This window comes from Colobus angolensis, unplaced genomic scaffold, assembly GCF_000951035.1.
Source record: "Colobus angolensis palliatus isolate OR3802 unplaced genomic scaffold, Cang.pa_1.0 Scaffold132, whole genome shotgun sequence".
In the NCBI taxonomy this organism is placed as follows: domain Eukaryota; kingdom Metazoa; phylum Chordata; class Mammalia; order Primates; family Cercopithecidae; genus Colobus; species Colobus angolensis.
In genome coordinates, this window is record NW_012114400.1 from 6,794,712 (window position 1) to 6,817,935 (window position 23,224).

General features: G+C 33.6%; 1 protein-coding gene across 2 annotated transcripts in view; it reads right to left on the bottom strand.

The window, feature by feature from the left end:
* BRINP3 (bone morphogenetic protein/retinoic acid inducible neural-specific 3) overlaps window positions 1-23,224 on the bottom strand; it is a 398,700-nt gene that overhangs the window by 33,219 nt on the left and 342,257 nt on the right. The window lies entirely within an intron of this gene.

The following is a 23,224-nucleotide window of genomic DNA, read 5'->3' on the forward strand; positions in this document are numbered from 1 at the left end:
TTTAATTTCTTAGAAGTCTGCCCAATATCTGACAAAAATGGTAGAATGAGATACAATTCCACACTCAATACACATTATTTGTTAATAATTATGCTTCTTAGGATTAATTCCTATTTGATATTTGCTGTGATTTACCAGTTTATCACATAAAAGATGAGTTGCCTTTACCTTATTCCTGAAGTAGCAGAGAATCAAGAGAAAGATTAAATCATGCAAACTAATTTGTTACATATGTGATGAAAAGGGATATTGGATGTAACATATCTTAAATATAGCTAATGCTTTGAAAATCCTTCCTGACTCAATTTATTAATCAAAGCTTGACTTACACTAGATCAAAAAAGGTCTTTATACCAATACCAGTTCTACAGTAGAACAGAGAAAATAATTTTAAAATCTTATAGATACGTCTGATTATTATCTCATAAGAATAAATACTTGAATGTTCTGATTTGATTTGCCAAGTCTGCCATGTATATATAGAGCAGTCAGAATAAAATTTTCACTGTGTTTTTATTTATACATATCTCCTTTTCCAAAGTATAAATAAATCATATTTGATATCATCTGATAATCTCATTTCCACAAAACCACTCAGTTATTGTCATTGAAGAAAGGATCAAGATTAGGGACATCAGAATGAGAAAGCTAATAAACAAATCTTATTTTTAAAATTCCTTTTGTTCTTATTGATAGTTTCCTCTATGCAAACCAATTGTAAAATGTATTCAGCTCAGACAGTAATTTTAAAGAAACAGAGTTATCTTTTAAAAGTGAAACGGTAGTAATTGTATTGTCTACTAGATGAAGAGTGCACAGAGAGACATATTTTTGGTCATCTACATGCAAATAAGCGTTGAATTATAATTTCAGTTTGTAGTGTTACAGTATTTACCAGTTCTGGGGATACTTGTAATTCATGCAGTAGATAATTACAGCATTATGTTCTTTTAAATACCATTAGAAAAGAACAGGTGCAGTTTCTGAACACTAAGGACAATAAGCCAATCTGTGTTTAGAGCAGCATGCTTAGTGTGAAGAATGAGAATGCTACTGATGTGATGAGGACTTTTAAACTGTAGATGATGCTAGCAAACAAAGGATTGTTTTTAGTTGCCTTGTTAGCAGTCTTTCTTATTCCGTTAGCATTTTTTCCCAAAAGTTACAGTTTGCTCTATCAGCTTGCCCTAACTGATACAGATAGATATTATTATCCTCATTTTATAGACGAAGAAACTAGGACCAAGAGAGTTTAGGTTGCTTGTTTAACAGTAAAAGGTGTGTGTATGGTGAGGGGTGGGGAGTAGTGGGTGGAGAAGCGAACTCCGAAATCGTGCTACCAAAAACTGTGTACAAAGCCTTCACTCAAAGTAAAGTGGATATAGGATGTCTTGACAGTAATCGACTCTGGATGGATATTCATGAGTTAAAATGTTGAGATTAACTAGTAATGTATAATTTTCAAGAACCCAATATAGTAATAATAACAACAACAGCCACTTCTATTCCACTACTGTGGCTATCCTAACGTGGTACATAATATCTCTGTCAATGTAGATGCCGGGTTAGAAATCGACGTTTTTCTAAAGGCTTCTGACTTCCACATTCTCACACATCCTTGTAGTCTACAAGGTATGTCTATTCTATTTCCTCAACGTATCTTTTATTTATGCCCTTCTTCTGTGAAAATCTTTGCCATCTGTTGTCTAATGTCCCCTGTCCCTAATTTCAACCTTTCTTAGCTACATTTTATACTATCACCATAGTAAAATATTTAACAAGTAAACCTGGTAGTATCATTCTCCTGCTCCAACAATTCAGCCCACAATTAATTCACACTGTGGACTTACCAAGCTCTCCATGATCTTGCTCTTATCTACAAATGCACTTTCATTTACTCCATCTTTTCCTTGAATTTATGAGATAGAAACTTTAAACTATAACAGGTACAGGACATTATCAGATTTAATATTCTGTATTGGTCATTTGCAATGATGACTTTGGGAATATATGGATATAATAGTATCTACAACATAGAGCTGTTAGGATGGCTAAGAAAACATATGCAAAATGTGCAGCGTAGGTTTAAACTGTCTATCCTGGCTAATGTGTAGAAGCAAATGACTTGACTGAAATGAAAGTTTGCCAATTGTCTGTAATCTAAGCATCAATTCGTAATATTCTTTAGTATAAAATTTATGAAATACTCAGGACCTATATATCAAATTTGTCAATGACCTTTAATTATAGATTCCTGAACACACCTGCAATGTTCATGAGTCTGTAGATTTGCATATCATACTCTTCTGCCTATAGCCTCCAATAGATTGGTAATTTATCTAAAAACTACCTAATCAATCATTCTTTAAATCTTACCTAACATTATAACTTCATTGTGAAACGTTTATTCCCAAATAGAATCCGGTTAATTTCACTTATGTTAACAGTGCCCTCATGTTATACCGTTACAATTTTTGTAGTTTAATGTATCACATCATGTAAGACTGTGCAATCTTAGATATTTGTATTGTATTGGGTTGTAGTAAAACTTGTTTCAATGTATATTATCAAATTGTCTTTTAAGCTGTTTATATCACATTTTTTCTTATCCAATTGTAAGTTTCTTCAGAGTGTAAATGTTAACTATTTATATTCTTCATATTATTTAGGAAAGTGTTTAGCACAAGGTTGACATTTAATGTTTACAGAATCAAACATATAATATATGTAGGTGTGTTTATTCAGAACTTACACAATATTGTACTCCATTTTATCCTCTAGATTTTGTGGTGAATTTGAAATATGTTCACAAGTTCTTTGAAAGTCCTTCCATCAGAAATGGGCTTAATTACCCCTTCCTTGAGTGTGGAAAAGATTTGCATATAACAGATAGCAACTGATGAAAGTGACTGTAACTTTGGAGAATAAGTCATAAAAGGTTTTGTGTTTTCCTTCTCACTCTAACTTTTGAATCACTAACTTCAAAGGAAGCCAGCTAACACATCATAAGGACACTCAAAAAGCACTTTGACAAGTCTACCTATCAAGGATCTGACAACTCCTGCTAATAGCCATGCTAGTGAGTCATCTTGGAAGTAGGTATGTCCCGGGCCCAGTGAAGCCTGCAAATGACTGCAGCCTGGTGGGTAGATGGACTGCAATGTCATGAGAGATTCTCAGTAAGAATACTTAACTAAGCTACTCCCCAAATCCTGACCTCAGGAAACTACGGGATAATAAATGTTTGTTGTTTGCATCTTCTAAGTTTTAGGGATATTTGTTTTGCAGCCATAGATAACTAACATTTATAGATTATAGTAAGACTATTCTTGTATTCTCTAAGAACTTGTAATACACTGCATCTATGGGAAATTCATACTCATCCATAGGATGAAATTATAATGTAAAATAGTTTATTATACAGTGCAAAATTATTGATTTAACAAATATTTACCAAACATCTACTGCCTTACTTAAAATAAATATCTGCATTATAACCTAGGAATTTTACTTCTGAGCATATATTACAGAAGAATCCCCATAAATCAGAGGCAGGACGTGCAGCAGTATATTTACTGTGGCATAGTATACAGTGGTAGGTGTTATAGATAGTTTGGAATCACATCATGAGGGAATGGATTAAAAAAGTATGATGGATGAAAAGTATAATGGATGCATGCTAAAAATATATATTGTACAACAATTAAACGTCAAACAATATAGGCAGATAAGAATGGATGTATCTTAAAAATATAATGTAAAAATGTAACAAACACGATGCATAATATGCTTAATACAAATTGAATAGGTGTACTTGTACATCACTAAATGTTACAATAGCACATCCATCATTTAAGGACATATATCAAACCCCATACGGTAGGTATGTCTTTTGCGGAAGGGAATGGAAGTCAGAATAAGGGTAAACGTTTAAAAGGGCAAACTCCATATATTCATGAAATGAGGCAGGGTCCCTGGTCTAGAAAGAAAATGGTAACTATGAAATGTAACTTAAATCTCTGTACCTAAGTTTCAAAAAAGTCAAACCAGACACATAAAACAAAATATAAAAGCAAAACAAAAAAAAAACCCAAAAACCACTTATTACATTTCTTGTATTGGGGATTTAAAATACAATAGCAAAGAAGAGAAATAGTCCCACTGGGGCTTTCATTCTCAATATGTAAGTGAAAAAATAAATAAACAGGAAAATATTAAGAAAGCATAAGTGCTGTGAAATGGTTAAGGGTGTGACATGATCGATAATAATGCATGAAGACTACAGTGGTTAGGGAGCCTTGAGAAAGCCTCTCTGTGGAGGCGATATTTCAACTGAAATCCAAATGATTAGAATTAGCTCTCTGCAAAGATGTACAAAAGGATATGTGTTCCAGGTAGAGTGCAGATGCCTCGGCTTGGCAAGAAAGGGATAACAAAGATCAATGTGGCTGTAACATCATGAGTTCACTGAGAGTGACAAAGTAGGATTATGTCAGTCATTAGAAACAGGTTTAGATTTTAGCATTAGTGAAAAGGAAATCAGTGTAGAAAAAAATTAGATTTTACAAAATAAACATCATGACTGCTATGTGGAGAATGAATTCAAAAGAAGGGCAGGAGTGGAACGACATAGACTAGTTATGATGCTACAGCTATAGTTACACTTTTAGGAAGACATATAATTATTTTGGGCAGTAATGGAAGCAGTAGGGTTTGAAAGATTCTAGAAGAGTCTCTAGAGACAGGCAGGAGTCACACAAACCAATTGGATTAGATGAGCATCTTCAGTTTTATTCCAGAGCAAATGGGTAAAAATAAAATTGCATGATCTGATTTATAAAATGATAGCCTACATTTTTACATTTTTAACTCATGCTTTTGGGAGGGATATTAAATTTGCATAATGCACAAACATTAAATACATGAGTAATAATAAAGTGTCAACATTTGATGTCACTGGTCCTACAGAGCTGGAACATGAGCTTTTAGGACAAGGCAACAAGCCTCCAGAGGAGGCTGGGAAAAGTCATAGAGAGGTATATCTCAGTGCCTCTTTACTACAGGGTTAGTGACAAGTTTAGTAACCTGCTGAAGTCCACATGTTATTTAAGGATGATTTACCATCTAGAACAGTAAATGTATATACACCAATTAGCATCAGAAGTGTCTGCCAATGCCTGGCTTGATAAGACTCTGACCTTTCCTAAAGATAATCTTTCCAAGAAACCTAGATGAATTCTGTTGGTTGAATCTCCACAAAGCATTACTACATTTCTGATAACAAATGCATATGGGAATTAATCCTTTCAAGTTGCTGTTAAAAGTACTCAACAAAAATCAAGAATTAGTAATGCTGTCATGATAGAATTTTTAAATAATAGGTTTTTAATGGTATACACATAGTTAAAAGCTCTTTTATGGAAATGTTTCTGGGAATGTTCCCTGTTTCACTTATGCTTGATGCTTTTCTTCCATTTGTTAGTAGAATTGGGAGTTCATGAATTTTAGTACTGTGAAGATGACACTTCTTTTCCAAAGCATTTAGAAATTTGTTATTATTTTTAATATAGTGGTTGTTCTTAATTTTGGTGTGTATGCATACAAATGGGCAACGGAAACCACTTTTGGAAATTAAAGTAATATTGTAAAAGTAGCCAGAAATCATAATTGTGTACATTTCATGTTCCGTGGAGAAAACAATAATCATGCCAATGACAAATATGTTTGCTTTTAATAAAATTACCAATGATACTTGCATGTAACTCCTTGATTTCTGGTTATAGCCCCAGGCTAAACTAGAGCTTCATGTATGCATCTCGAACATGATTTTGTAAAGGGGTAGGTTATAAATTATAAATTAATGAATAACTATTTCTGCTTAGTTTGCATACTTCATATTATCTGAATATTGCAGGTTGTCTATAATATATGTAAAAAGGTAGAATACAGCACAACATATATCACTATGTCCTATTTTATTAAAATTTGTGAATATTTCTCTAATTCTCTTATCTCCATACCAAGATGCACATATGTAAAATAATGCACACATTACTATAGTAGCTAACTTCTTGTGGAACAAAATTATCTTACCATGAAATGTGCTTAAAATTAAGTCTAGAAATAATAAGACAATTAAGACTAAGGTGTGTGAGTGTATGTGTGTTTGTGTGTGTAGCAAACATCTTCTATTCACCCCACAACAAGAGGCACATGCCCTGGTTTCCTATTTTGTTACAAGTGAAAAAAAATTCGAAGAGAGAAATTCTAATACAGTGCAATCATATTAAGAGAGTATTAATATTCAAAATCTCCAGAATATAATATATTGATTTTTTTAAGTTTTCTTTATATTTTGTTTAAAAAAGAAAATTAATACATCTGACTTAGAGTTTTAAAAAAGCCTTAATTAGTAATGCACTTAAAGATCTAACAATCATTGTTTAACAAAATCACTATCTCTTAGGCTATGTACCTAGCCACCTCAGCCACCACAGTTGAACTCAGTTTCTCATATGGATTCCTTCTTTTCTATTCTTATTAGCAATGCACTAATTGCAGTTTTTCTCTAATGCTTACATTATTCCAGTATACTGCTCACCTTCTTCCCTGCCTTCCCTCTTTGAATAATCTTGATTGTCCAAATTTTTAACCTAAAATAATGCTTCAGTTATTATTTTCTTCATTGAAAATTAAATTACTGTGAGCTTACAATTTTAACATATGCAAACATTTTTCTTTTTCCAATCATCTAATTCAAATTTTTCATATAGTCTGCATAAGTCTTGTAATTTGAGGGGAGCCATTATTCTTACTTTAATTTTTACTCATAAATAAATATTAAGAGACTTTTCCAAAATACTAATGGGAAGCAAATGTAAATCTAAAAGAGCTATGAGAAGTGTATATGGGATAATCATGGTTGCCAATTCTTGAGTACTTACTACATATCAAGCATTTATTAAACACTTGAAATTCAACCAGGCATTTATTTAAATTGACCCCAAGTAAATTAAATATATATTTGTATAAAATTCTTGTTTAAAAACTGGGGTATGGTAATTCATCAAATTAGTCTATTATAAGTTCTCAATATCTCACAATATCTGGATGAAAAGCTACACATTTCCCCAGTTTATAGATAAACTGAGGTATAGTGTAGCTATGTGTCTTTCTCACTATGAGACAATAAGTATTTGAACATGACTCTTTTCGAATAAAACATTCTGTTTTTAATCTCTAGACTCCACTGAAGGAGGTTTGGGGAAAAAAGGCAGGAGTAAAATTTTGAAGGCCCAAGGCAATATAATTTTTTCTTTGTGAGCTATGAAGAATTATAGATGAAAGAGAGTAAATAAGGATGCCACTTTATCCGGTTTTTATTTTTGGAAAATAAATACACTGATTGGCATGTGAAGGAAAAATTGAAATGATCTGAGACAGGAGGCAGAGAACTATATCCCAACTAGATATACAAATATTCTTTCGGGTGAGAATTCTAGACTTGGAACCAAAGGAAATAAAAACAAGCCTGAAAAAAGGCATAATATTAGAGACAAGAGGGGGAGGAGAAGGAAGTACAACACAAGAATTGTCTGGAATGATAATGGTGTGATTACAGAAGTAGCACATCGGGAGGATGTGAGAACATAGAAACTGAAAAGAGAGAATTTGAAAAAAGAGCAAAGCCAGTATGGTTTTTAAGGATTCCAGGTTGACAAGAAGTGATAAGCCATTTGATCTGTCAATTAGTTGATCATTATTTTAAGACTGATGGAAGAAGATAGCAATAATGGAGTGAAAGCCATGCTTCAATGTTTTAAAGGCTGGATAATATTAGATAAGAAAGAGGAAACTAAAAGAGAAGAAAGAAAAGAAGTACATATTGATTAAACTGATTGAATATAAATTATGTTAGATACTTTATATATGCTGATTCTTGTAACCATGACAACTGTCTTATCTTCTATTCGACATTGATGCAACCTGACCTTACAGAAATTATGAAAATACTTTCTAGTTTTGTTTGTTTGTTCATTTGTTTTAAGATGGAGTTTTGCTCTTTTTGCCCAGGCTGGAGTACAATGGTGTGAGCTCGGCTCACAGCAACCTCCGTCTCCCAGGTTCAAACGATTCTCCTGCCTCAGCCTCCCAAGTAGCTGGGATTACAGGCATGCACCACCATGCTCAGCTAACTTTGTATTTTTAGTAAAAAGGGTTTCTCCATGTTAGTCAGTCTGGTCTTGAACTCCCAACCTCAGGTGATCTGTCTGCCTAGGCCTTCCAAAGTGCTGTCATTACAGGTGTGAGCCACCACACCTGGCCAAGACTTCCTGGTTTTTGAATGGTAGATCCCCAGCAACCCAAACAAATTCATTTATTAGTATTATGAGAATCTTTATTTTAATGAAGACTGCTAAACATGAGTTACCCATGATTTGAGGTGGAGAAGTCATTGCCTAAGTTAAAAACCAAATCTTTGAATTATTCAGTTCTCAGTTCAAAATCACCTTCCAGATATGAAGCAAGAAATATTGGAAAGCAGGCATGAGTCAGAAAATGACTTGGTAGCTCATTCTAGACAAGAGAATTGTAGGAAAACCCAACGAGCTCAGATGTTAGTTTTTGTGCTTTGCCCTCTGTGTTGAGCCTTGGTATAGGTGGCATTTGTGGTGGGCAGGGGTTGGGGGAGACATAATTGAACCCTGTGAAACTTGGGGATCAGGGCATAAGGGAGCCAGTAGCCCACCTGCAGAGTTGCAGAATTGAGGCTGGGTGCAGCTTTTCAGAGACACCAGCAACAGAGACGGGCGGGTCTCAGAAAGGCTGGTAGAATGGCCATGGGCTTCTTTGGGTCCAGACCAAGAAAGGACAAAGGACCTCAGTGACCTGAGTACAAAGACGAGGAAGGTGCTGAGTGGCCTGTGTAGCTTTGTGTCCTTCAGAGGATGAATCCAGATCATATACATCTCAATGGCGGCAGCAGGGACAGGCAAACAAAACTGGAGCTCCCCAACAGTGGGGCTTAGAAAATCCATGCTGGGTTTAGAATCAACCCAAGAGAGAAGGAGAGAAAAAGCCTTGAGAAGGAATTTTATAACTGATTGCAAGGACATTACAGACCACAGTTGAACTTTAGATTTGGAAAGAATATACCTAAAAGTGCTTAGATTACATTTCTGCATTTGGTAAAATAGATGGATCACTGTCAGAAGACTGTATCATGGAAAAAACAAACAAACAAACAAACAAACATGATCGGCCAGGAGCGGTGGCTCACACCTGTAATCCCAGCACTTTGGAAGGCTGAGGCAGGTGGATAGCTTGAGCCCAGGAGTTTGAAACCAGGCTAGGCAACATGCTGAAACCCCGTCTCTACTAAAAATACAAAAAGTAGCCAGGTGTGGTGGCAGGTACCTGTAATTCCAGTTACCCAGGAGGCTGAAGCGGGAGAACCACTTGAACCTGGGAAGCGAAGGTTGCAGTGAGCTGAGCTCTGACCACTGCACTCCAGCCTGGGTGACAGAGTGAGATTCTGTCTCAAAAAAGAAAAAAAAAAGAAAGAAAGAAAAGAAAAGAAAAAAATGATCTTTGTCATCTGAAATTTGAGAGTGTGACTTGCAAAATCATATTGATTATGAATTATTTTATTAATTTTTATGTGTGAAAAAATAATAGGTCTGCTGCTAATAAAGAACATTAGAAGGAAAGGGGGGCAGGGAGACTTGAAGGAAATAGTAAACATTTTCAAGTCACTGTAGGAAAGGAGCAAAAATGTGACTTTATTGCTGAGTGATATTTAGAATTCAGTCAAGCCAGATTTGAGGCAATATAGCATATGACATAAATATACATCGTTAAGGTTTTCTCCAGGCAACATTTAGTGTTACCTTTCTCATGTTTATAGGCCCAATATTATATCTATTGTAAACATGTTTTGGATACTCATTATGTTAAGTCAAGGGGCTACCCCATGAATAAACCACAATCCTTGTCTCTGAGGGCTTGCTTTCTATTGGAAAAGACAAACAGCAAATAAATACGACACAAATGTAATAAGACAAAATGGAGAAATACTGAATTCCAAAAGACAATTTCTAACTTTGTTGTAGAGAAAGGGGTTAAGAAAAGTTTTCAAGAAAGGAGATAATATTTCAACTGGGGTCTGAAAATATATATAGCAAATACAGGAAATAGGTTAAAATATTTTAGGAAAAATCAGGTAAGCTGCACTTAATTTGAGTATTTTTTATTTTGTTAAACATTACCATAAGCATTTCTCCACTTAAACTTTATTTCTTTCAAATATTGTTCATGTTTAAGTGAACCTATACAAACACTTTTTACTAATGTTCAAAACCATCTTGATTATTCTTTTAAATATACTTGTATTGTTAGTCTACAGATTCATAGAAAGATAAGAAGATGCAAAATCTACACTTACATGTAATACTATTATTATTATATACTTATTAAATGACTTCATTTGCCATGAAACATAATTTACCTGATATGTCTGTTTACTTAACTACACTGTATAAAAATGCACCACACCGAACTATATATATGCATATAAACATACTATTAACTATTAATCTTATGGCAAGCATAAAAGTCAACTTTTGTATTAATACAGTTTAATTTTGTTTCCTAAAACTATAAATTTTAGGATAAAAATAAATTAATTTTGAAATTGCTTAACATCAAAACAAACTTTAATAAAATAATAAAAATAATGCAATTTAATAAAATAATAAAATAAATAAAAACTTTAAAATTAAAGCTGTAGAATATGTTTTCAAACTTAGTGAGATGAACTGCATTTCAAAACAGCACATAAACATTGAACTAGTCACATAATTCAAGGATACCAAAATTAGCATTCCATGGATTCATTCATTAGAAAGTACTGGTGGCCTCTTTACCCATAGTGTAAAGCTATTCATGCCAGCAGCTTAAGACACTCAAGTTTGCCAAATTTCACAGGTGCTGCCTGCAGAGAATGATAGTTTGCCACTCCTCCCTCGCAAAAGACAAATCTCTATTCACAAGAACGGGAAAACTTACAGAGAGGCTATTTTTTAAAATCTTTGATGCTAATTCAAATAGGAACTTGACCAGTTATACCTCCTCTTAACAACAGGTGCAGAATTATACACTGACTCTCTTATAAATATTCTTGAAAGAATCCCTTGGCTTTGGCATTTTAATGCCATGTTTCTTTAAATGAGGCCTGTTTTTCATAGGTTTTCTAATTTGAATGTTATATTCTTGCAGACTGTACCTAATTTATTTTACTAATGAAAATATCAAACGCCAATTGATTTGTGTCTCTCGTGCAAATTTTGCCATTAATATATTAATATAATATATTTTGTAGATTTTCTGCTAGTAAAAAGAAGCTCCTGTTTTTCATCAATACTAAATTGCTATAACTCTTAGTTATTTTCCCAGTAATAAAGATAATTTTATGCCTGGGATTTAAATTCATCTTCTTGATTGAGATGTTCCTGTGTTTGTAGAGTAGTTGAGAAGACGTTGCACTAGACTGGGGCTCAATTCTAGAATTAACACCACAATTTGACAGCTGTATAACCTTTAGAATATCACTTAATATTTTAATCCTCCTTTTTTTCTTTTCCTTTTTCTTTCTCTTTCTTTCTTTTTTCTTTTTCTTTCTTTTTGAGACAGAGTCTTGCTCTGTTACCCAGGCTGGTGTGAAGTGGTGCAATCTCCACTCACTGCAACCTCCTTCTCCTGGTTCAAGCAATTCTCCTGCCTCAGCCTCCTGAGTAGCTGGGTTACAGGCACACACCACCACACTGGGCTAATTTTTGTATTTTTAGTAGAGATGGGATTTCACCATGTTGATCAGGCTGGTCTCAAACTCCTGACCTTGTGATCAGCCCGCCACGGCCTCCAAAAGTGCTGGGATCACAGGCGTGAGCCACCACACCCGGCCTTAATTCTCATTATATTTCCTATATGTAAAATAAAATAATAAAGCCTGATTTGTACATCTCAGGTAGTTAATGTGAGGATCAAAAAAGATATTGGCTATGAAAAATGTGAATAAAAGTTTAAAAAGTAAAAAGTAAACATGAAAAGAAAAAAATGTATAAAATAGACTCTTTTTTCCAGAAGAAAATATGGGAGAAAATCTGTTCAAGTTGTGATTGGCAAAAATTTCTTTGTACTCAACCTTTCTACCTATAGAAGAAAATAATTGATAAATTAGACTGTATTAATGGCAATCCACATTCTGGTCGACCACATTTACAAGTCAGCAAAAAAGTGCTTGCCTCCGAATATGTCATTAAGTATTGTCACCTAATAATGGGAATACAAACAGCTCAATAAAAAATGAACAACATAATTGAAGAAACATTTTACATAACCTGATATATGAAGGGTCAAGCAGCATCTGAAATGATACTAACCATGATTAGTTGTGTGGAAAGGAAATCTCACTCTAGTCAGAAACTGGAAAACTTCTAAAGATTTGGATATGGCTGGAGATAAAAACAGAGTAAAAGAAAGGTTTTTACTTTTGCGTTGGCATTGGAAATAATAAGATTCATGCTATGCTTAAGTAATTCAATTTTAATACGTGTGTGTTGATCTCTGTTTTTACAGAAAATGCCATGTGCAAAGGTATAGCTATCTTGGATACTAATTTGAGTGGGATTTCGTCTTCATTTTTTACAATTTAATTTTCTTTTTTCTTTTTTTACTTTTCTATAAGTGTTTGACACCTTACTTGTCTTCATTTTAATAGTGTTCAGATGATAGCCTCTCAGAAATATTTTTATCCTTGAAAAAATATAACTTTCAAATAAAAAATTTTAAAATATGGAATTGAAGTACTCCTGAGACAATTTAATCTAATAACAAAAAACTCACTTTTTGCTTCTGCAATATGTTTTATTTAGGAAGAAAAAAATTGACTTTTCTGGACTAAAGAGATCTGAGATAAAAGGACAGACTAAAATGATAGCTGGAAAACTGTTATCGAAAAAAATTTCCTGAAAGCTTGTAAGTAGTTTTTATTTTTCCTTCTACAGACATTAGAATTTTGGCTTTAGTTTTCTTTGTTATCTGAAGAAAGAAAATAGGAGAAGAGAGCCTAGCTACCCCACTTCCTTCTTTAAAGTAAAGATGATTTGTAAGAAGTTTTCAATTAAAAAGTTAAAATGTTTTTAAATATACAAAAACATAGAACTGTAATCAGCTTGGAGTGGAGGAATATAATATACTTGACTGATTATCTTTCTAAATATTTTTGGCTTATGCAGAACAGCACAACTCTTTGAAGTCAGATTACCTCTACCACACGTAGACTGCTGGCTTTCAGAAGATGTGTCCACTCAGTTCAGTTTGGTTAGCCCAAGAGAAATAATAAAATCATGAAGACGGCATGGAAACAGATGCAGAAAATATAATGCTCCCCAGCTTCTGAATGCAAAGAGAAACTGGCTCACCAATGGAACTAACTACTCAAAGGTCAAGCCTTTCAGCTAAAAATAGAAAACAGCCTTTTCCTAAGGGAAACTGAGGGACTATTCTCATCCCTGCAGGACCAGTAGTCCTTTGGGGATATGGAAATAATAATGGAATGTTCTGGGAGGGATGCTTCAACAATCAACACCCCCAGAACTGAGTTATTCCTCTATCTAGGGAATGTGTATTGTTATAGATGAGTAAGGGCTGAATCCAAAAACATTTAATGACTAGCACTGCATGGACACCAGCCCATCAGAACGAACACCCAACATATAAGAATGGTATCAGCTCTTACACTGCTATGTTCTGGCTCTAGCTGAATGTCAGTACTGAGATATGCCAAGACTATTTTAAGTCATTTTAGCCAAATGCAAGGTGGTGGTCAGGTAATATCCCTTTATCAAATGCTAATTGGACTGCAACATTTGGAATTGTGAGTCCCTAGACAGATTGGTAATCTGAAAGTTTATGAGAACTGCACAGCCATGACCATTTATAATTTATCAAAGAACATTATCAATAAAACATTTATCTAATTTCCTCACAAATTTATACAAGGAGCATGATGTCTGGTTGGCTTGTTTGGGTATTAATGTCCATGAAAATGAATAGGAGAGTATTAGGGGGGAAATTCTCCCTATTTGTTGCACAAGATTCTTTAAGAGAGGCTGCAGAAGCACTAAATAATGTACAGGCATAGGAGACATAAAATATGTCAAGACAATTACAGGAAATTTCAGTATCAATTAATGTCTTTTTGAAATGCAATCCCTCCTTTTTTTTTTTCTCTTCCTCTCTTTCACTAAACTGGCTCATAACTAGTATCTTCCCTCAGTGCTCATATAAAATAATGCAATGGAATCCATAGCATCCATATTTCATTATCTAATGCTAACCTGCCCTAAAAAAAAGTGGAAGTTCAAGGAGAGTATCTGACTCCAAGTTTAGGGCAGGGGAATTCATGATAACCCTGGAATCTTATTCATGGACAATGGCATCGTCAACTGCGCAGTCTCATCTGGGATGGTCGTGCCCTGCAGCAATGTCAACCCATTGTGATGTAGCCTTTCCTCTAGGTGGTCACTTTATTTCCATTCAGATATTTTATATTTTAACAATTAAATTAGAAAACCAAGTATATTCATCTTTTGTTTCCATTTTTGTGTAACTTTTAGATTAAAGTTATATCATTTTTATAAAAGATTGCCTTCCATAGTTTCTTGTTGCCTGGAAAAATGTAAATAATATTTCTAACCTTCTAAAGTCAGAAAAATCTTACCTATGAACAAATCTTATCTTCATACTTTTCAAAATGGGTATTTTATCACCTTTCCCAATGATCTGTCAGTAATCCCCAATAACTCTCTGACTATGTTTTCTATTACTATACTCTCCTTGGGAAGCCACAGGGGCTACTCACTATTCCTGGTGCACAGCAGGCTCCACTGCACCTCAGGAATTTGAACATGCTGCTGTTCAGTCAGCCTGTAATTCACTTCTCCAGATATACATATGGCATACTGCACTCTCACCTTCTTCATATCTTTGCAGACTGTCTTGTTTAAAATTGCAAACACGGTAACAAGCACATAGAGACCTCACCCCTGGCATTTCCTTTTTTTCCTTTCTGGCTTATTTTATCCATAATACTAATAATCTTCTAAAATAATAGATAATTTGTCCATTTATTTTATTTTCTTCACCCCACTAAATCCTTAATTCATAATTTCTAGGCTATCTGTATACATTGTATACAGTCTCTCTCTATGTATAATTGTGCAGACTGATGTATGTCCTGTGTCTATACATTACATTAAATGTTTATTTGTCCAATGAAATAAAAATGGTTACAAGTTCTCAGTAACTTTAACTTTTTATATGTTGATTTTGTATCATGCAACTTTACTGAATTCATCTAAGAAACTTTAACTTTTTATTCTTTCTTCTTTATCAATTAAGGCTTTTGTAACTATGAGCTTTATTTTGAGTCTAGAATTAATTATGTTCTCATAGTACTATGAAGTGCTCTCTTTTGAAATGCTTTCTTTAGAGTCTGAAATTTCCCTTTGAATTTTCTTTGAACAAAGGATTAAGTAGGAATAGTTTTCTTAACTTCCAATCAGAGAAGAATTTCATTTTTTAAAATTGCGTGTCAACAATCTCACTTAAATATAAATTAGTACAACCACTGTGGAAAACAGTATGGAGATTCCTTAAAGAACCGAAAGTAGACCTACCATTCAATCCAGCAATCCAACTACTGGGTATCTACCCAAAGGAAAAGAAGTCATTACATGAAAAAGACACGTGCATACACATTTTTTATAGCAGCACAGTTTGCAACCGCAAGGACATGAAACCAACCTAACTGTCCATCAACCAAAGGGTGAATAAAGAAAATCTTACTATATATACATTCACACACATACATATATACACACATACCATGGAATACTACTCAACCATAAAAAGGAATAAAATAATGTCTTTTGCAGCAACTTGGATGGAGCAGGAGGCCATTATTCTAAGTGAAGTATCTCAGGAATGGTAAAACTTGTAACTCTCATTTATAAGTGGGAGTTAAGCTATAAGGACTTAAAGGCATAAAAATGATATAATGGACTTTGGGGACTTGGGGGAGAAAGCTGAAAGGGGGGTGAGGGATCAAAGACCAAACATTGGGTACAGTGTACACTGCTCAGGTGATGAGTGCTCTAAAATCTCAGAAATTATCAATAAAGAACCACCTGTACCCCAAAACTATTGAAATAATTTTTAAAAAGAGTAAAAAATGTTCACTTAAAATATTTAACCTTACTAGATTATGATAAAAGAAAATGACCTAATCTGTACCTTGTTAAACTTTTAACATCAGGGAATTAATGTAACCTTACACTAGTCTCTTGGTATACTTTCTCCTTGACAGTTTGTAGCCCACTTGAATGGTACACTCATAAATCAAATTGCTACATATATGTGAGTTTATTTCTAGACTTTGCAGCATTTTCTATACTATTTCAATTACTGTACCATTTTATATATATTCACTATTTTAATTACTATATCATCACCATTATTATCATTATCAAATAGATTATGTTTGAGTTTTAATAAATGCTGAGATTTTACACCTATAAAAGAGATTCATTTTCATAATAATTTTGTAAGGAATGTATTTTAAAGTCCATTTATTGTGCGTATGGGCAAAAAGGAGGAGAAAAAACTGTGCACCATAGCATGTTCATCTCACATGTCTGGCTTCAAGTCAACAACTACAGCATTTTTCTATCATACATCCTGGCCTCTTCATTTCTAGATGGAAGTAACTGAAGGCAGATATGGCAAGCTGCTCTTTCTGGACCACAGATTGGCTTCTCAGATTCCTATCTTTCTTCTCTCAGGGAGAACCAGAGGAACAAAGCAGTTTGTCAGGATGTCAAGTAGTGTATGGTTATAAAGGCACATATAGCAGTCCAATCTAACCATGAGAGGGAAACTGACTTCCAGTTTGTCTTTCCAAGACTGTGACAGCAAAAGAATTTTGTTTTGTTTTGTTTTTCTCACTGGAAATGTAACAAAGTGAGGAAGAAAACAATTTCTTTAATCTAAAACACTAATAGCAAGGTATGGTAGATTAACCCATGGTGTTTTGAGGGAAAAAAATATGACTCAAATATTTTCTGCTTAGTGTAATTGATGTTTTATATGAGAGGAAACAAAAGGATGTTGATACATATAAAGTGCTTTCAGATATTATAATTTCTAAATAGTTCTGAAAACATTGTTTATTAAACCAATTAATAGACTAATCAACTCAAGAAGGTATATAAACTTTATCCTGAAATAAATTATTCTTATTATATGGTAAATTTATGCCAAAGAAAAGATCATCTTCTATTACTTTATTGTTTGTCTTTGTTTAGTAAGTTTTGACAGTAAAATAAGCCTTTAATATACACAATTTGAAATTTACAAATATTCAACATTGATATTTAAAATAAAATATGCTTATTTAGTTGTGGGTGGCATGCATATTTACATGGAAAGCCCCATAGAGTATTATTTTAAAAACCTGAAAAGATGTACTTAAACAAAGAAAGTTGCTAGATACAAAATAAATAATAATGAATAGCCTACCAACAGGCAAACAAAACGCCTTAAGAAAATAATAGAAAATAATACATCCACGAGGATATCAAAATATGTAATATAAGAAAATAAATGTAATAAAAATCTTGTGGGAATTTAAGGGCAATTTTGAATAAACAGAGAGCTTAGTCATTTTCTGAAGGGAAAAATAATTCTATACATATATTTTCTCCATTAATATTTTCCACTAACAATATTGTAATAACATATTAATTAAATATCAATTTAATACAATATGTATTGAAATTTATCTGGGAAAACAAGTAAGCAAATATAGTAAATAATATTTTTAAAGAGTGATAATGATAGTGGACTAGGATTGCCAGATATTAAAATACATTCTTAAGAAATAAAATAGTGTTCTAGAAGTGTTGTGGCTACACTGCTGAGTAGCCACTGAAAATTGCTTCATCTCTTTTGACTTCAGTTCCCCACTTATAATGAATACTTTCTTTACCAAATTATTATTAAAGTGAATCTCTTTTATATGTTCAAAGTCTCAACATTTATTAAAATTCAGAAACATAATCTATTTGATGATGATGATGATAATGATGGTGATATAGTAATTAAAATAGTGAAAAAATATATATAATGATACAGTAATTAAAATAGTATGGAAAATGCTGCAAAGTCTAGAAATAAACTCACATATATGAAGCAACTTGATTTATGAGTGTACCATTCAAGTGGGCTACAAACTGTCAAGGAGAAAGTATACCAAGAGACTAGTTGTAAGGTTACATTAATTCCCTGACGTTAAATACGTTAAATATTTAAACTCACTGAAATAAGAAAAACTGAAATGGAGTAGCTAAAAATGATTGATATTAACTTGGAACCATTACATAATACAATTCTTTTTTATATATTTTGCTTGGTGCTGAGTCTTTTTTCATCCAATTCAAGTCTTTTAAGAAAAGCTGTCTCTCTCTCTTTCTCATTGCCTCTTCTTAATGAAATATCAGTCTTCTCTTTATGAAAATTCTATTATGCATGCTGTATATTTTTACTCTCACTCATGCTCTTCATGAATCTTACTTTTAAAATAAATTCTATCTCCCCATTCTTTATTTATAGTACTGCATTAGCTTGTTACAATTTTAGTGTAATAAACCAATTCTGTTCTTTTAACAGTCTACTGTATTTATTTTAATTTTAAATTTAGTAATCATATTTTTATCTTCTAAACTCTTTTTCTTGCTTTTTTTATTTTTCCATTCCATTACTTGATGTTTTTCCATGAATTTAATACTTTCTCAAATTTTTCAATGATGACGGACTGGGAAGAACTAAGACACCTTCTTTAACAAACGTGATAAACCTGAGAAATAACATGGTAGCGTAATGAAGAACTCAACGACCTCTATAGCCAGACTGACTGAGTTTGGACTCTAGCTCTGCAACCAGTAATTGAGTAATCTTGCTCAATTTGTTTAGATTATCAAAACTTCAGAGTCCTCTATTGTAAATTTAAAGTAAAACTGCAACCCACGTTATAATTTATATTAAGTTAAAAAGGAAAAATGGTAACGCCTTTAGAACAGTGTTTGACACACGTTTGTACTTAATACATGTCAGCTAATAACTAGTTAAACATGACAGTTGTCATTAGTGAGTCAGTTTCAGGATAATCTCTTTCAGCTCGGCATGTCTGTGGCTCTTCATCAAGAGATATTGGTGGATTCCACCTAATGTCTCTTCTGCTATTTAGATAAGATATTTCACTTACATGTGATGAATTGTGATTTGGTCAGCTTCAGCTTCAGCTTCATTCCTGTTTACTTTCTGCAGTTTATCTTTCAAAACATCTGTCCATATTATTGCATATTGATGAATGATTTAATAATTTCAGGTAGTGAGTTAGTTTTGTTCAGTTCAACAGGAATTTAGATGAGTTTATAAAAGAAAAATTATGTATTTACATCATGATCATGTATTGCCCTCCTTATGTTTTAAATATATAGTTGAGGGAGCATGTATGTTTTCATATACACATGTCAGTGTGTGCGTGTTAGTGTGCACTTAGGATATTGTTGAGGAAGGGTGTGTGTGTGTGTGTGTGTGAGAGAGAGAGAGAGAGACCTGGTAGAATAATATAAGGAATTATATTATTACTAATGTATATTGTTTTTATATTTGTTTATAGCTAACTTTCCTGCTTATATGAGCTGATTTTGTTTCAGTTCAATAAAAAGTGTCACCTGAGATTTGATCTTTTGTGTTTCCTTTGAGAAGCCTACATGAATTCTTCCTGCTGAGCTTAATACAACAACCACAGCAAACTGACCTTCATTTTCTTGAGTGTTCTTTTGTAACATCAATGTTCTTTTGTGATGTTCTATTTGCTGTTGTCTGAAGTGCATCTAGATTTGAGATAGGAGATTTTTATTTCAATTGGCATTGATTTTTGAAATGTATTCACTCACTTTATAACTTGTGTTGGCTGCCTAAAATGAACAGTTTTTTTCAGTGTTAGGAATTTGTGATGGTATGGATCTGGTAATATTTAGTTTTCATCCTCTTGATTTATAAAACCATTTTCACTTTCAGAAAAGTGTCGTAATTTAATGCTCAAAGAAAAGAACTCCAGAATTCAGTCATATACCATTTTGATGAGTTGGTATATATGTTGCATATCTATGTGTGTGTGTTTATGTGTATACATACATACAGTCATACATATACATATTATAAAATAATGATGCTAACAGGTGGTGAGGAAGATTATTTATATGTACTTTTTTTGTCCTCTGCATGAGGATTCTAACACATAGTATTGAGATTAAAGATTGCATACTGCATCTAAATGGTGTTACCAAATTAGGCATTAGATTAAATGTATCATTAAAGCAACTCAAATTAGATTTTCCCAACCAAATTGAGAAAGTTTGATCAGAAATGATATCATTTGTAAGATTTACCTTATGTCTAGGTGTTTAGTACAACATAGTATTATTTATTAGTACTATCATTCAGAATAAGCAGTTTAGGACAAATATCTACATATTTACCTAATGACAGTTTTGAAATAACCAGTTTCATTTACATGCATTGATGCTTCCAATATTATTTGTATGAAAGCTGACAAAAAAGATTCTCTTTATATGTCAATATAATGCATACACTATTTTATTTTTAAAGAATAAAAGATTTTAAAATGCTACTCTAATCTCAGTCAGATGACACCAATATCATGGTGTCTATCCCCGGCCACAACATTTTAATGGGAAGTGTTTAGGGGGAAAGGTCATAGATAAAGATAAGTAATTCTGATATATGAGATGGGATTCTGTTTTGAGATAACAAAACCACCACATCATTAGAATAGAAACCCCGTCTCTACCAAAAATACAAAAAAATAGTCGGGTGTGATGTGTGCGTGTAATCCCAGCTACTCAGGAGGCTGAGGCAGTAGAAACGCTTGAACCCGGGAGGCAGAGGTTGCAGTGAGACGAGATCATGCCACTGCACTCCAGCCTGGGTTACAGAGCAAGACTCAGTCTCAAAAAAAAAAAAAAAAAAAAAAAACAGCAAGAACAAAAGACATTCAGTTTCCTATTTATTTGGCAGTTTAAAAGGCATCCACTTCTTCAAAAATGTAAGTAAAATTGTTTACAAGTGATTTGTTGTGGGAAGTCAGGGACCCTGAATGGAGGGACCGACTGAAGCCGTGGCAGAAGAACATAAATTGTGCAGATTTATTAGTTTCCCAAATTAATACTTTTATTATTTCTTACACCTGTCTTTACTGTAATCTCTGAACATAAATTGTAAAGATTTCATGGACACTTATCACTTCCCCAATGAATATCCTTGTGATTTCCTATGCGTGTCTTTACTTTAATCTCCTAATCCCGTCATCTTCTTTGTAAACTGAGGAGGATGAATGTCGCCTCAGGACCCTGTGATTGTATCAACTGCACAAATTGTTTGTAGAGCATGTGTGTTTGAACAATATGAAATCTGGGCATTTTAAAAAAAAGAACAGGATAACATTGATGTTCGGGGAACAACAGAGGTAACTCTGAACTTGCTGCCGGTGAGCCGGACGGAACAGAGCTATATTTCTCCTCTTTCATCAGCAAATAGGAGAAATATCGCTGAATTCTTTTTCTCAGCAAGGAACATCCCTGAGAAAGAGAATGCGCCCTGAAGGTAGGCTTATAGATGGCCCCTTTGTAAGGTGTCCCCGTCTTTTATGGTAGAAGTCGAAGGGATGAAATAAGCCCCGGTCTCCTATTAGTAAGTCTCCCAGGCTTATTAAGTGGAGGAAAATTCCCACCTAATAAATTGTGGTCAGACAGGTTATCTGCTTTCAAACCCTGTTTCCTGTTAAGATGTTATCAATGACAATGTGTGTCCAAAACTTCATTAGCAATTTTAATTTCACCTCATCTGGTGGTCCTGTGATCTCGCCCTGCCTCCATTTGCTTTGTGATATTTTATTACCTTGTGAAGTATGTGATCTCTGTGATCCACACCCTATTCGTACACTCCCTCCCCTTTTGAAAATCACTAATAAAAACTTACTGGTTTTACCGCTGGGGGAACATCACGGATCCTGCCGACATGTGATGTCTCCCCCGGACACCCAGCAGCTTTAAATTTCTCTCTCTTGCGCTCTTTCCCTTTATTTCTCAACCCAGACAAGACACTTAGGAAATAGAAAAGAACCCATGTTAAACATCAGGAGCGGGTTCTCCTGATAGTGATTCAAACACAGATGAGACCTACTAGAGATTCAGCCCTATCTTAATTATATTTAAAAAGTAAAAGTACAACCATTCTGAAGATTTCACTGTCAAAAACATTATAAGATGTGGAGAAACATTAGTACCTTGGGATCTGTATGGATTTACACTATGTGGCTCATCTACAAACCATTGACTGTTATTGTGGTATCAGCAAATAATCAGTTTATCAATTTGTACTCCATAATATTTTTCTCTCAGAGGTAAGTTCCTGTATCAATATCAAAAGAAGAGTCTCACTTAAAGTAACTCTCTCTATCTGAGCCAAAATAAAAATTGAGATGAAAATCTCAGAAGTGAAGGTTATAGGAAAGAAATCTGCCACAAAAAAAAAAAAAAAAAAGTTCTAGTAAATGAGTCAGTATTTTATTTGCTGGGGTAATCTCTGAGTCCATTGGAGAAGGTAAGGAAGTAATTGTTTGCCAGTGATTGATACCCATCACAAAGAAGACAACTAAAGTGTTGAGCAAAGAAGAAGCTTCTAAAATCATTTTCAGCTCAAAGTAATTGCCAAATATTTTACTGTAATTGAAGTTACTATATTACAACTGAAGACAAGCCTAGAATCAAAAAACTGGGTAAAAAATGATGTGACACTGATCCCCAAGCATATATTTGGGCAAGTTAACAAGTATTTAAGGAAGTAGAAATTGAATTCTGAAAATTCCTTGTTTAAATTAATCTAATCATGTTTATTTCCTAACTGCAAAACTTTATGGAATATGTGGCCTGCACGCATTGTAGGTTTCCAAAAAGGGCTGGAGTATTCAGGAATCTCCAAGTTTGTTTAATCACCACTCCCTTTTAATTTTTTTTTT